At 43.3% G+C, this 14282-nt stretch overlaps 1 protein-coding gene across 4 annotated transcripts in view; it reads left to right on the top strand.

Annotated features, from left to right (window-relative positions):
• znf385d (zinc finger protein 385D) overlaps positions 1-14282 on the top strand; it is a 332806-nt gene that overhangs the window by 154703 nt on the left and 163821 nt on the right. The gene's annotated exons all lie outside the window — the stretch shown is intronic.

The raw sequence follows: 14282 nt of genomic DNA, 5'->3' as shown, positions 1-14282 counted from the left end.
AAAAGGCAACATGAGTATAATGATGAAGGGAGGAAAGGAAGGCAGGACAATTGGAAAACTAGTAGTTAATGTTACATGCACAGGAGCTGAGGAAATTTACTGACAGACAATTTATGTGTTCAATTCATCAAAGTTGTGTGTTCAAAAGCATTCTGAACAACGCTCAATCTCATATCAAATTGTGCTGCTATAAAGATTTGTAATATCAAACAAGTTTATTCTAGTGTGCAATTCAATTTACTCTTATTTGGTTCAATCAAAACTTTGCAGCCATTTCACCGAGTGAAACTCACTGAATATGAATTTGATTGCGTAATGTGCAAACTACTATGATGGCAAAATCATTTATATATTGTTTGAAGATAGAATAACATTTAATATTTCTGAGAGAGAAGATTAATTTTTTTCAGAAAAGCCCTGGCATTGTGTGGTAGTATAACATTCTTCCTGCCAGAGCAGACCATCAAGGCTGATGTTCCTTTGAAGAAAATACCATACTATAGATTGATTGTTTCAATAGTTCATACGCCCTTTAAAAAACTAATTGATTCGGGGCAGGAGAATTTCCCATTAAAACAATCAGCTCAGCTTTTCCACAAACACACTAAAATGTTAAGTAACTGGTCACTTGTGTATGAGAAAAGATTCCTTTTGGCAACTTCATTTCTGTTTTTCATTTTCATTTCTTTATAATTCAGTGTACTTTTGTTCCACTCTCTCACTCATTCTTTTTCCCAATACTAGATAAGGAGACAAATTAGGGAGGATATGTGAATTAGCCGGTGCAAAAACAGAGTTAGCAAATGCTAATCGATAAACCTTCTCACCACTTCAGAGCTGGAAACATTGTTAATGGATGCAATGAGTTCAATGATTGCAGAAATTTACTTGGAATAGCAAAAGGTTATTCTTATTCTTATTTATTCTTGGAATAGCAAAAGGCCCCTGCATCTTCTGCTTCCTTTTTCCTCTGCCCAAATCTGTAAGTGAAATTGGAAATTGTCAGGAAGGTACCATAAGTTGGAGACTGTCAGACTATCTTTAATCTGACATTTCTGGATTTTATCTTGTACAGGTACTAAACATGGTATGATACGGTACTTTATTTGTCACATGTACTGAGGTACAGTGAAATTCATTTTTGTATACAGTTTAGTACATATAATTATACATAAGCACTTAGATAAGTATCTCAGATTCAGTACAAGTGTATAGCAGTAGTTCACTGAGACAGATACAGAGTCACCAGTTTGGCACCATTTTCAAGTCCCAGTTGTTGTAAGTGCAGGGATTTTAGCCTGACCATGAAGGACTGTTGTCCTGGTGGCGTTGCAGAATCACCTGGCAAGCGTAACTGTTGGTGTCCTCCACCGCTGTAGGCCGCGTTCAGTCCATGTGCTCGGCCTCTTGGAGCGGCGCCCGGTCCAGCCAAGCCCCATGCTGTTGCAGGGCCTCCAACGGCCCACTCCAATGGCCCACTCCACCGTCGAGGCAGTGCACTCCCTCCTACAGCTGGTCTGCTTCCCAGCCTTCCAGGTGCGTTCCTGTGGGTCCTCGATCCGCGGCGGGGGAGCCGGACCTTCCGGGTAGGTTCTGATCCGCAGCAGACAAGTCGGGCCTACCGGGCAGGTACTCTATCTGCTATGGGCCAGTCTGGGCCTACTGGGCGGGTTCTCGAGCTACGGGCCATGGCTCCTTGGGATACTCCCGCCATGCGCGCAGCTCTCTTATTCCCTTCATCCTGTATCTGTACCCTGTGGGCGGCTTGATGGTAATCAGGTATAGTCTTTTCGCTGACTGGACAACACGCAACAAAAAAGCTTTTCACTGTACCTCGGTACACGTGACAATAAACTAAACTAAACTAAACTGGAAAGTTACCATACGAATTATATGTACTGAACCAAGGACTGGTGCCGGGATCACGGAGATCAGAATGAATAGCCACAACTCAGCAAGCGAGAACAGAAGTTTTGGGACTGATGGATAAAATTTGAGGCCCATGAGAAATCGATGATGAATGGTTTGAGTAAAGGATGGAGTGACATTAGCAGTGAAGGGTTAAAATATAACTCACAATTTGCATATTACGTTGAAGGATTTATTTGGTTCATTTTGTGTTACATACTGGTTGACGGTTGGTAACTTACCTACACCTGGCTACCAAATGAAATAGCCTTTCATCTTATCCTTATTGCATTTTACTGTCGCTTCCCACTTTGGACATTTTTGAATTATGGTAGCTTTCAGTCTTAATGCCTTTGAAATGTAATGCGCTACATATGATTCTATGGTGTGGCTTGGCAAATACTTTGCATTCAACAGTTGAGACGGAAATAATGATACATGGGAATGCCTCTTCTTTGAACTGTTGGGGACCAAATACAGTTTGAAGTAATGATTTATTTGGATGAATAACTCAACATTTAGAATTTGGTAGAGCTAAAGGAACTGAAGGAGACAGGAAAAACATGTTAAGTCATGTCACTTGGGAAATGCCTTTTAAAACCATTGTAAATCAACAGCAGAAACTGGAAATGAAATCAGGAAAGTGAGTTACCATATAAATATCACAGTGTTGGGAAGTGGTGCAGGCCATGAAATGACAAGAGCATTTTCCTATTCCAGCAATATATTATATTTATACAGAAATTCTTCCTTCCAAGTCGAGCTAATAATATTATTCTAAGCATTTTGTTTTAAAAAAGAGAAATGTTTTGCTATTCCAATCGTTAAATCACTCAAACTCCTTGGTTAAGTGAGTGGGTTTTTAAATTGTATATGAAGGTTGCTATCAAAATAAAAACTGATTGAGCTAGGAATTCACGTATCCACTGCAGCCAGCTGAATATTATCGCTAGCTGGGCTGTTTCAGTGACCACTTTGACAGGCACTACCCTTTGCCCAATACAGATGAACCAAAATCCAAGGGTCCGGAGCCGGTTCTGGGGTCTTGGTGGGGAGATAGGAATGACGCAGACAGACCTGATGTGCCTTTGTGGAGGGCCGATTCTTTTCACAGCTTAAAGGGCCTGTCCCACGCCGATTTTTTCGGCGACTGCCAGCGTCATATCAGTGTCGCCAAAAGATTTTGAACATTTCAAAACCCAGCGGCGACAAAAAAAATGTTGCGACACTTGAAAAAACACCGCACGTCATACGTCGTCACGCCGCATCATACGTCATCACGCCGCATCATACGTCATCACGCCGCATCATACGTCGTCACGCCACATCATACGTCATCACGCCGAATCACGCCGTGTATTTTTCGGTGACCTGATACGTCAGTCAATGATGCCGGCAGTTGCTGAAAAAAATCGCCAAGTGGGACAGGCCCTTAATGATGATCATAGCTCAAGGCCCAGAGATTGTGCCTGGCATGGGGGGAATCTGTAATGTGCTGGATATCTAAAGCTCAGAGACTAGAGGTGAAGTGGTTCAGAGCTGGTACGTGGTGGAGGGGAAGCAGGATGGTGAGGAGAATGAGGTGCACTTCGGGTACTGGCAGATTAGAGCAGAGGGGTGTGCATGCGTAGGTGTTGGATCATTGATTTGGGGTGAGAGGAGGGTGGTAATTGCAAGGTTGTAGCCTGGATAATGAGATTGAAGCTTGGGAGTGGCTCTGACAGAATGCTATTGGGTATGAGCTGTAACAGTGAATGAAGGGGCTGAGGGGCACAAAATAGCGTATTAAAAAAAACATAGTGGAGACTTAACAAGCTCAGGTTCCCAGCAATGGGCTGGAATCTGTTCCAGGATGACTCCTTTAATAGTATACCTCCAGAGATGGCAGGACCCTGAAAGATTGGCTCCAGGATTGCTTGGTTATTTAAACCTCCAGGAAAATGTTTTGTAGGAAGTGTTGCGTGCGGATTGACATAAGAGTCACAAGCAGAAGTGCACAGACAAATTGGCACAATTTACTTCAGACACGGTTGGAATTACGTTCAAGTCTGGCTGCATGTTTGAATTTCTAGGCAGCTGAGTCAGCTGTCAGGGCAAGGTGGCAAGATCTAGCACTGGCTGTGGGTATGTAAGGGGAATGTGTTGCCAGGAGCAGGAGGTGCACAATCCAGGCTGGGCTCAAGAGTATGAGACGGAATTGGAGGTGGAGAGGTTACTGGAACATCACAGAGAATGAATAGGGTATGAAGTGACATTGTCCAAAGCCTTGTGCTAAGTGAAGGCCCTTTGGATGCTGGGTCCCCAGCTCTGGGCTGGTATCTGTTTCAAGTCGCCTTTTTTAAATAGCACTGCTCTTGTGGGACCCATGCTATGATGACATGGTTCTTCAGTGAGTGCCCAGTGACCAGCACTCCTTAAAATAACAAGACCTATTTCCCCAGGCAACCCTTGTTATTCAACTCAAAATTGGGAACATTTCTGTTTGATTCTGAACATAAATGATTATTAGACACATAACATGAAGAAAAAAATGCTAACTGCCCTAATTTCTGTGTTACGTGCCCTAATTTATATTGTTAAAATGTAACATTCAAGGTGACATGACGTCTTCTTGTTGTGGAATATATTCAGGCTGGACTCTGCATGTTAGTATGCATTGCCACCAGGAAATTCCCAGCAAAAGGGGGAGAGCTCTTATTAAACCAATCGCCCTAAGTCAGTTTACTGATGTGTGCAGATTTACAACCTTCAGTTTAGCCATGTCCAACTGTGTTTCACTCAACAAATTAAGCAGGAGACATCTATTCAGTGAGTCATGTAAAATGCTCTTTGTCCCACTGCAGGGTGAAGCCCTTCAATGGCTTTCGCTGGTAAATCAGTTCTTCTTCCTCATAGTGTGGAGTACCTCAGAGGACAACATAAAACAAGTATTTACTTCAAAATCTCATTTTCATTCAAAAACATCACCTTTGAACATTTGTTGCATTATCAATGGGAAAAGGGAATATATCTTATATTTGATTCTATTTTGATTTATTTTTAAGAGTTAATTTTCTATTGAAGTTCAGCAGAAACCAACTTGGACTCTGCTGCCGAAACCATAGTGCATCAGGAAAATAGATCCTGACAACAGCAGTCAGCTACACAGAACCGACTTACCAGCTCATTCAACACCTACTGTGGTCATTAGTGACACACTTACATTTAACCTCCAGAAAAACCTGAACGTTGCAATGTCATCTAAATCTCTGCACTTTACATTTCAGTTTTCATACACATTTAAATAATCTTAAAATATAATTGAAAATGGTGCACATTAGAATTTGAATATTAATTGCATTCCCTTACAGTACACATAGTGATGTTTATTAATTCACATCATTCACAGCTGTCAGTAGTTTCCTAAAAAAAGAAGATTGATGAGCTTTTTGGTGCTCATATCAGAAACTGTTTGTAGATAATTGCTTGTTGTCGGGCAAGAGTTCAAGCATTGTTCACAATTACCCCCATAATCTCAGTGTCATTTAAAGGACACAACGGACCAAGAGCTTGAACTAATCACTTTGCTTCTTTAAGATGCATTTCAAGAAAAGCAGTCCGAGATAAACAAACATGTTTAAGAAAGAACTGCAAATGCTGGAAAAATCAAAGGTAGACAAAAATGCTGGAGAAACTCAGTAGGTGAGGCAGCCTCTATGGAGCGAAGTAATAGGTGACGTTTTGGGTCGGGTCTGAAGAAGGGTCTCAACACGAAACGTCACCTATTCCTTCGCTCCATAGACGCTGCCTCACCCGCTGAGTTTCTCCAGCATTTTTGTCTACCTGAGATGAACAAACAGTTCTTTCTCTGATCGATGCACTGGTGGACACAAAATGCAGAGGATACAGATCTGAATTAGGTTTGGGTTTTCTGTCACATATACCAAGGTACAGTGAAAAGTTTTTGTTTTCAAGTCAAGTCAAGTCAAGTTTATTCGTCACATACACATACGAGATGTGCAGTGAAATGAAAGTGGCAATGCTTGCGGACTTTGTGCAAAAAGACAAATAAACAAACAACCAAATAAACTATAAACACAATCATAAACACACACATATTCTTTTACATATTAAATATTGGAAGGAAAAACGTTCAGTAAAGTTAGTCCCTGGTGAGATAGGAGTTTACAGTCCGAATGGCCTCTGGGAAGAAACTCCTTCTCAACCTCTCCGTTCTCACAGCATGGCAACGGAGGCGTTTGCCTGACCATAGCAGCTGGAACAGTCCATTGCATGGGTGGAAGGGGTCTCCCATGATTTTATTGGCACTGGAGTTGCACCTCCTGATGTATAGTTCCTGCAGGGGGGGCGAGTGAAGTTCCCATAGTGCGTTCGGCCAAAAGCACTACTCCCTGCAGAGCCTTCTTGTCCTGGGCAGAGCCTTCTTGTCCTGGGCAGAGCAGTTCCCAAACCAGATGGTAATATTTTCGGACAAGATGCTTTCCACAGCCGCTGAGTAGAAGCACTGGAGGATCCTCGGAGACACTCTGAATTTCCTCAATTGCCTGAGGTGGTAAAGGCGCTGCCTTGCCTTACTCACGAGTACTGCGGCGTGTGATGTCCATGTCATATCCTCAGAGATGTGGACTCCCAGATATTTAAAACAGCTCACCCTATCCACAGTATCCCCATTTATCCTCAATGGTGTGTACGTCCTCGGATGATGTGCCCTCCTAAAGTCCACGATCAGCTCCTTAGTTTTTTTGATGTTCAAGAGGAGGCTGTTGTCCTGGCACCAGAGTTTTGCATGCTATCTTAACAGATCAGATATGGCATACATAAATCCAATCATGTCAAACTCAAGTTCAATAGATAGAGCAATGGGGAAAATACAGAGTGTGAATAACACAAACCTGAACCGAAGTAAGGCAATTGTTTAAAGATCTTGGTTACTGTAGTTTGGGTTAGGGAATCTGACCTTGCATTTGGAAAGTTTGTCAAGAGTTGTTTTCCTCTCTATTCTCAGTGCATGTTTTCCATGCAATGACAACCTAAGTGAGAGGAAAGAGCTTGTGTTGAGAAACTGGGCTAGGATGTTGTGTCATGATCAGTGAGGAATGAATCCCTTCTTACGCTTTAGCACAATCCTTTTGTATTCTTAATCCTTTTCTGTCCATTGTTATCCTAAAATATCCTAGCCACCCTGTAATCTTCCCACTATCCTTGCACTGTATCTATTACCCATCATGTTACATTTGTAGCCCTATATTATTTATACTATCACAGCTAGTTCACAAATTATAGCCAATGGCTGCACAGTTGTGGTTTGAACGATGTATAGTGCTGGTGCAGGATTCCTGAAAGGGTAATTTGAATCCTACGTTGAATCGGTAGTAAGGAAGGCAAATGCAATGTTGGCATAGGACTAGAATATATGATCATCTAAAATCAGTACCCCTTTCCTGCTTTCCCCCCATATCCCTTGATTCCTTTAGCCCTAAGAGCTAAATCTAACTCTCTCTTGAAAACATCCATTGCATTGGCCGCCCCTGCCTTCTGTGACAAAGAATGCCACAGATTCACAACTCACTGGGTGAAAATGTTTTTCCTCATCTCAGTCCTAAATGGCCTACCCCTTATTCTTAAACTGTGACTCCTGGTTCTGGACTTCCCCAACTTCCAGAAATATTCTGTTCATGCAAGACTTAGAACTTTAGATGTGTGTACTTAAAGAAAAGAAAATATCTAACTTGCATATGAATTTTTATATCCACCTAAATCTAACACTGAACATTTTAGATATTTGATTAGCATTGTAACCACGTAAAATAATGTTTTTAATTGTAGCCATATAGCACAAAAACGGAAGACTGCAGTGAATCCAAAGACACAGTCCATTAGAAATCATGGTTGCTGAGGTTAGCATTGTGTAGTGTACAAGAGCCTGATATTTGTTGGAATGAAGTTGTTCTTGAACCCAGCGACCACAGTTTTCAGGCTCCTGTAACATTGCGATTGTGGTAGCAGGGCTGTCAACTCTCACGCATTGAGCGTGAGACTCACGCATTTTGACAAATTCTCATGCTCTCACGCTGATCACAAATTTCTCACGCTCTGTCGTGAGAAATTCTGTGATCAACGGGAATTACAAAACTCATATCAACTGCATGGGCCGCGGCTGTTGGAGAGCCGCGCTGAGGGAGGGATGGAAGCAGAAGCAGCGGCGGGGACAGATGCGGACGGGGAGCCGGGGCTGGCGAGTGTTTGCCGGGCTGGCAAGTGTTTGCTGGGCTGGCGAGTGTATGCCGGGCTGGCAAGTGTTTGCCGGGCTGGCTAGTCGCTCGCTGTAGCTCCGGCCATGGAACAGCCTCATTGCAAGAGTCCAGGGCCGTCGGAGGCATCGGAAGTGTTGCGCCGCTGCCGTGAGTCTCTGTGCCGAATTCGCCCTGGTGACCGGCATGGATCAGGCAGCGTCACTGGAGAGAAGGAATGGATGACTTTTCTGGTCATGACCCTTCTAAGGGTCTCGACCCGAAACCTTTAGAAGTGTCTCAACCCGAAACGTCAGCCATTCCTTCTCTCCAAAGATGCTGCCTGTCCCGCTGAGTGCTCCAGCATGTTGTGTGTCTCTTCCGTTAAAACCAGCATCTGCAGTTCCTTCTCACACAATGAGACCCAACAAGATGACTTTGAAGCTAATACCATCGGATGGGGGAGGGACGGAGAGAGAGGGGATGTTAAAGAAATCGATATTCATACTCAATCGGGGAAATTAGTTGATATCTGTCTTTAAATTGATATTTTGTTCATCTTTAAATGTAAGTCTTGGATTCATGTATCGCGGGAACAAATAAGCAAAGGCAAGATGGTAAATATAAACTACAAATTAACTTCAGAAAATGAAACTTGTAGAGATGAACTTTGCCCTTCACTTTACAAAGAATAACCTCAGGGATTACGCAGTAAATGCCATTCAAATACTCTGCAACCTTGGGATAATATTGTTCATGTTCAAATCCGATAGGTAAGTCTTGATTTGTTCAATATTATAATTAGTTCAAAGATACAGCATGGAAACAGGCTCTTCGGCCCCTCGAGTCCGTGCCGACCATCGATCACCTGTTCACACTGGTTCTATGTTATCCCACTTTCTCATCCACTCCCTACACATTAGGGGGCAATTTACAGAGGGCCAATTAACCTACAAACCTGCACGTCTTTGGGATGTGGGAGGAAACCGGAGCACCCAGAGGAAACCCACGAAGTCACAGGGAGAACGTGCAAACTCCACACAGACAGCACCCGAGACCAGGATCGAACCCGGGTCACCGGCGCTGTGGGGCATTAATTGTAATGCTAATACTTGGGCCTCCGCTGATATGCCGGGATGATTACCCAATATTACTGATTATTAATCCATTGTATTATTGATTATATATGTTGCGCCCGTTCTCCTTTATCTGTACATTGTGCGCGGCTTGTTGCATTTACCGGATAGCATGCAACAAAAGCTTTTCCCTGTACCTCGCTACAAGTGGCAATAGTAAACAAAATCAATCTATTTACATGTATCTGTGTGTTGTTGCTTTAACCGGCCTGTTAAGGTGCAGCAACTGAGAATGACATTGTTCTGATGACGCTGCATGGGACAACTAAACACTCTTGTCTTCATTTTACACTTGAAATTACCACAATGACATTTAAATGGCATTTGGACAGGTACACGTGTAGGAAGGAACTGCAGATGTTGGTTTAAACCGATAGACACAAACTGCTGGAGTAACTCAGCGTCTCGGCAGCATCTCTGGAAGGAAGGAATTGATGACGTTTCGGGTCCAGACCCTTCTTCAGACTGAAGGTCTGGGTAATTGGCTTGGTATAAGTGTAAATTGTTCCTAGCGTGTGTAGGATAGTGTTAATGTGCGGGGATCGCTGGTTGGTGTGGACTCGGTGAGCCGAAGGGCCTGTTTCCGCGCTGTATCTCTAAACTGAACCCTGTCCAGCTAGCAGGGCTGTGTAGAGCCGTGTAGCGGGACACGGTGACATCTGGTTCTGATCTCCACAAAGCCAATCACGTATCGAGCAGCACCGCAGATCAATGGGCCTCTGGTGCTTGGAGTCGGTCCACAGACACAGATGGAATTGGATGTTACTCCGGCTTTTTGTGTCTATCGCCGACTTGGAGAGTGGGCTGGACAACAAGTGACAGAGCTGGTCGTGGCTCCCCTGATCTACGCTATTCCCACACACTTATGGGCCTGTCCCACTGAGGCGACTCTTTAGGCGACTGTCAGGGACTAGTTATACTAGCATTCACCTACGACAACCTCCGACAGCAAAAATTGTTGCCACTGTCACTTGTAGTCGCCCCAAGGATTGCCTAAGTGGGACAGGCCCTTCAGGCTGTGGCTCGGTGCATCCTGGAGGACAACCAGTGGCTGCTGGAAGTAGGTACCATGCACTGGGTAGAAACAGTGGAAGACAGTGGATACTGTAACTGCAGGAAGGGGGGGGGAGGGGAGGGGGAGGGTGTGGGAGGGGGGTGCCCCCCTTTCCATTGGTACGGAGTTTTCTTCTTTATTACACCACTTTATTTTGAGCAATTCTGCCACATAATAAGAGCAAAATGTTAATAGCAAATGTATGTTTAAACTGAGGCTTAGAATACTAATGTGTGGGGGGACAGATTTTCTTTGATTTTTGATCTGAGCAAGGCTTGGATTTTTGATAGATATTATTTCATTTGTTGAATTAACACATATAAAATAGATGGGTTAACACCATTGGTGCAGTCAGATTGATAAGAAAATACAGGCTTCGGTGTCATTTGCCATTATGAGCAATGGTTGGATGTTCTAATGATACATTTCAACAAAATATCTGATGCACTATGGATTTTGTCTTCAGTAAATTAATTTACCTATCATTCAAGAGTTAAATATCACTGCATCCTGACACTTAAATTACTACTTGGCAAGAAATAATATGCATGACCTAAAAAAAATCATATTTTGAATGATCAGACAGTCTGAAAAGCTTGGGTAGATTTTTATCTTCTGCTGTAAATTAGATATGAAAATTAGGCGAATAGGCTTAAGATCCAGAATGAATGTCTTCCCGCCCATTAAAGTGATTGTAAATAGTAAGATTAAATGCGAATTTACCAGTTTGAAGTTTGATCTTTATTTTATGAGGAGTTACGGTGAGCGATTACGTGAAGAAGCCCCGCCAGTCCGCATGCGTGTCAAACTTCAAAGCAGCGGTGTGAAATCACAGATAACAGCAGTCGAAGTAACATAGTAAGACTTAGAGAAGACTAGAACTACCGAGTGATCTTTATGAGAGAGGGCAGGGAGCGGTGGGCATGTAATAGCTCACCGTAACTCCTCATAATATAAAGATCAAACTTCAAACTGGTAAGTTCTCGTTTAATCTTACTATTTTACTTCAGAGTCACGTGAGTGATTCCGTGAAGATTTCAAAGTTCTGTGATTTCATGCCGTGAGAAACGAATCTCCACAACCACAACTGCCTCATTGACAGATGAGGGAAACATTCATAATGAATAAATAATAGTAACTCCTCTCATACGGGAGTAAACTAACCACTGAACCTAAAATAGAGTTGGCAAATACCCCTGGTCTGGCAAAAGGTTATTATGAAATGTTCAGAAGTTCGTTCGCCCATTCTGCAGTCGCCAGGATGTGGTCCAGCGGAACGTATATAACCTTTGCTGATGATGTTGTAGCAGCCCTGGTGGAGTGAGACTCGAAAAAACTCAGTATCTACTCCTGTATGAGCCAAAACCCGTTTCAACTACCAAACCGTTTCAACCGTCCAAACCAATACCTTTATATAAAGTTTTTTGTAATTAACAAACATTGCTAGTTCAGAGCCTCTAAGGCTCTTCGTGACCTTGACGTATTGTTGTATATGTGTGACCATACACAACCGAAGGTTCATGAAATTAGTTTGAGACTTCACGTCTGCTCTGCTTAACTAAACATTAAAATATAATATTATTTGCAAATGTAACCATCCTATCCAGTCACAATATGTAGTGAGTGAACCCGCTGCGCTGAGACCAGCGCCATGAGGATAACTACCTTATGAGAGCTTAGCCAAGCTAAGGATGTAGCTGGAGCCCCCTGGTGAAATAGTGTTAATACCACATCAATATTCCATACTGCCCAGTGCTTGTCCTGGGAGAACTTGTGTGAAAGATATCCTTTATAACTCGGTATCAGAGGGTGAAACCCAACAGAGTGGGTCCCTTTTGCTTCAGCAAATATGATGGAAAGGCACGTTGGGCACAGTTAACGGTCCTATAACTTAATTTATTGTCAAAGACCCATTTGAAACGAACTCCAAGACGTCAGTTATCTGTACCATATTAGACAATCCGAGCCGCAGGAGCGGTCTACTCAGAATCTATGTCAATAATTGATTTATCATGCAGAGGCTGGTTTCCTGAGCCACAGGCTGAACCAGCAAGTTTTATGTTTAGAATAACCGTAAAAGGTTGTATTATTATTCCCGACAAAGCGCAAAGCATAGCTGCATATGCCAGACAGACAGAACGACAACCTAGAGCAGGATCTTGCTGACCTTATTGCAAGACCCGACTAATGAGGCCAAATGAAGGGAGACAAACATAACTTCTTTCTCCTTGTAGCAAGAGTGTATTTTTTGCCACTGTTATGCCACATATTTTTGCAACCGGTAAATGAGCCTGAAAACAAACATATCAATTCGGTATTCCATCGAGCCATAATTTCATTAAATGCTTTGTGATCCAACACCCATTTTGTGTTGTCATTGATTATACGTGATGATATTCCAACGTAAATTGAGATTGGGTAAATTATTACAGGATATTCTGTCTTGATCGCACCCATATGACTAACTTACGCCACCACCATAGTGTATCAACTTAACGTTGAGCATGCAGATTATGCATATTCACTCAATAGCCCTTTAACCTATAGAATGCACCTAGTGTCTATAGGTAGTTCATACCAATAACTGAATAATTGTTAATTGATGCAAATCTCCTCCGCCTCTGAACTAGATGGCATTCATAATGTTCCACCTTAGAGCCCCATCAGTTTATAATATAACTGAAATTTCACTGACCAGATTACTGGAGCAATGCTGAATACTGTTCATCTATCATAATGACCTTGGTAGCTTCAGCTGGTAATAGCATAAGGTATGTCACAAGACCTACATGGCATTTGAGATATTACTACTTTGCACGATGTAAGTTCCCCCACTTGCACAGCTGAATTACAGCCTCTATATTGCCAATTATACTTAATGAATAGAAGGCTGTTTTATCACAACAAGATTGTTTGAGGCTCCTATTAATTCCAATCTCTTACTCCAGGGCGGAGTCACAGGATAATTAATAGTTAAAGGTTCTTCTTCGAGTCCATTGCAATCTCAGATTCGTTCTGCCAGTATCTGGCGCAGGTCACAGCTGGGCGGGTCGGTTCAGCCAGGTCCTGGGGGCTGCACTGGGGGGGCGTCGTCACACTCCAGTAGGTGGGACATTGTCTGTACTGCTCCACAGCTGCATGTATCTTCTGCCTGGTAGTTCCATGCTTTCATAAGTGCTTTGCACCTCCCCTGCTCCACTCGTAATCTGTTGAGGGTCATCCAGGTTGGCCATGGGAGGTCGTGCCCGCTGGCGAGGCATTCAGTCGGAGTGATTCCTCTCTCCATCCAGTTGTGGGCTCGTGTGTTGAGCTGGTTCCATTCATCTTTCCAGATGTTGGTCCTTGCTGTTTCTTTGGTTGTCTGGAGAGGTGGGACTGTCTGCAAGAAACTGGCTCTGGATTTCAGTCGGGGTGGAGGTGCTGTGTGTCCGTGCAGGGGGTGCCTGGTATCGATCTCCTGTGCTCACCGCTCGTCTTGGGCGATGATGGATCGTCTGATATGGGGGGGCAATACCAGCTAGGGCGTAGAGGCACGGGACTGGCGGTGTCTTTATGCATCCCGTGATAATGCGGCAGGTGTCGTTGAGGGCTGTGTCAACCAGTTTGGTGTGGTGGGAGCGACTGCAGCTTGAGCACGCGTATTCAGCTGTGGAGAAGCACAGGGCTAGGGCAGTTGCACGCATAGTTGGTGGATCAGCGCCCCACTTTGAGTTTACCAGTTTGCGCAGGAAGTTGTTGCGAGTGTTGACCTTGGTTTTGGTGTTCTGAAGGTGGGTTTTGAAAGAGAGTGTCCTGTCGAGTGTGACTCCGAGGTACACGTGGTGGAAGTGATAGTTAAAGGTAAATCCCAATGATGAACAAATCTAGTTGGTATCACCTTCATTTTCTTAAACATAGTTTGAGGCTGAAACAGTTGATTTTAAAACCGTACAGCATTAGAATATCCTCCAGACA

The sequence above is a fragment of the Amblyraja radiata genome, chromosome 2, assembly GCF_010909765.2.
Source record: "Amblyraja radiata isolate CabotCenter1 chromosome 2, sAmbRad1.1.pri, whole genome shotgun sequence".
Lineage (NCBI taxonomy): Eukaryota > Metazoa > Chordata > Chondrichthyes > Rajiformes > Rajidae > Amblyraja > Amblyraja radiata.
This window is presented reverse-complemented; position numbering and strand designations above follow the sequence as displayed.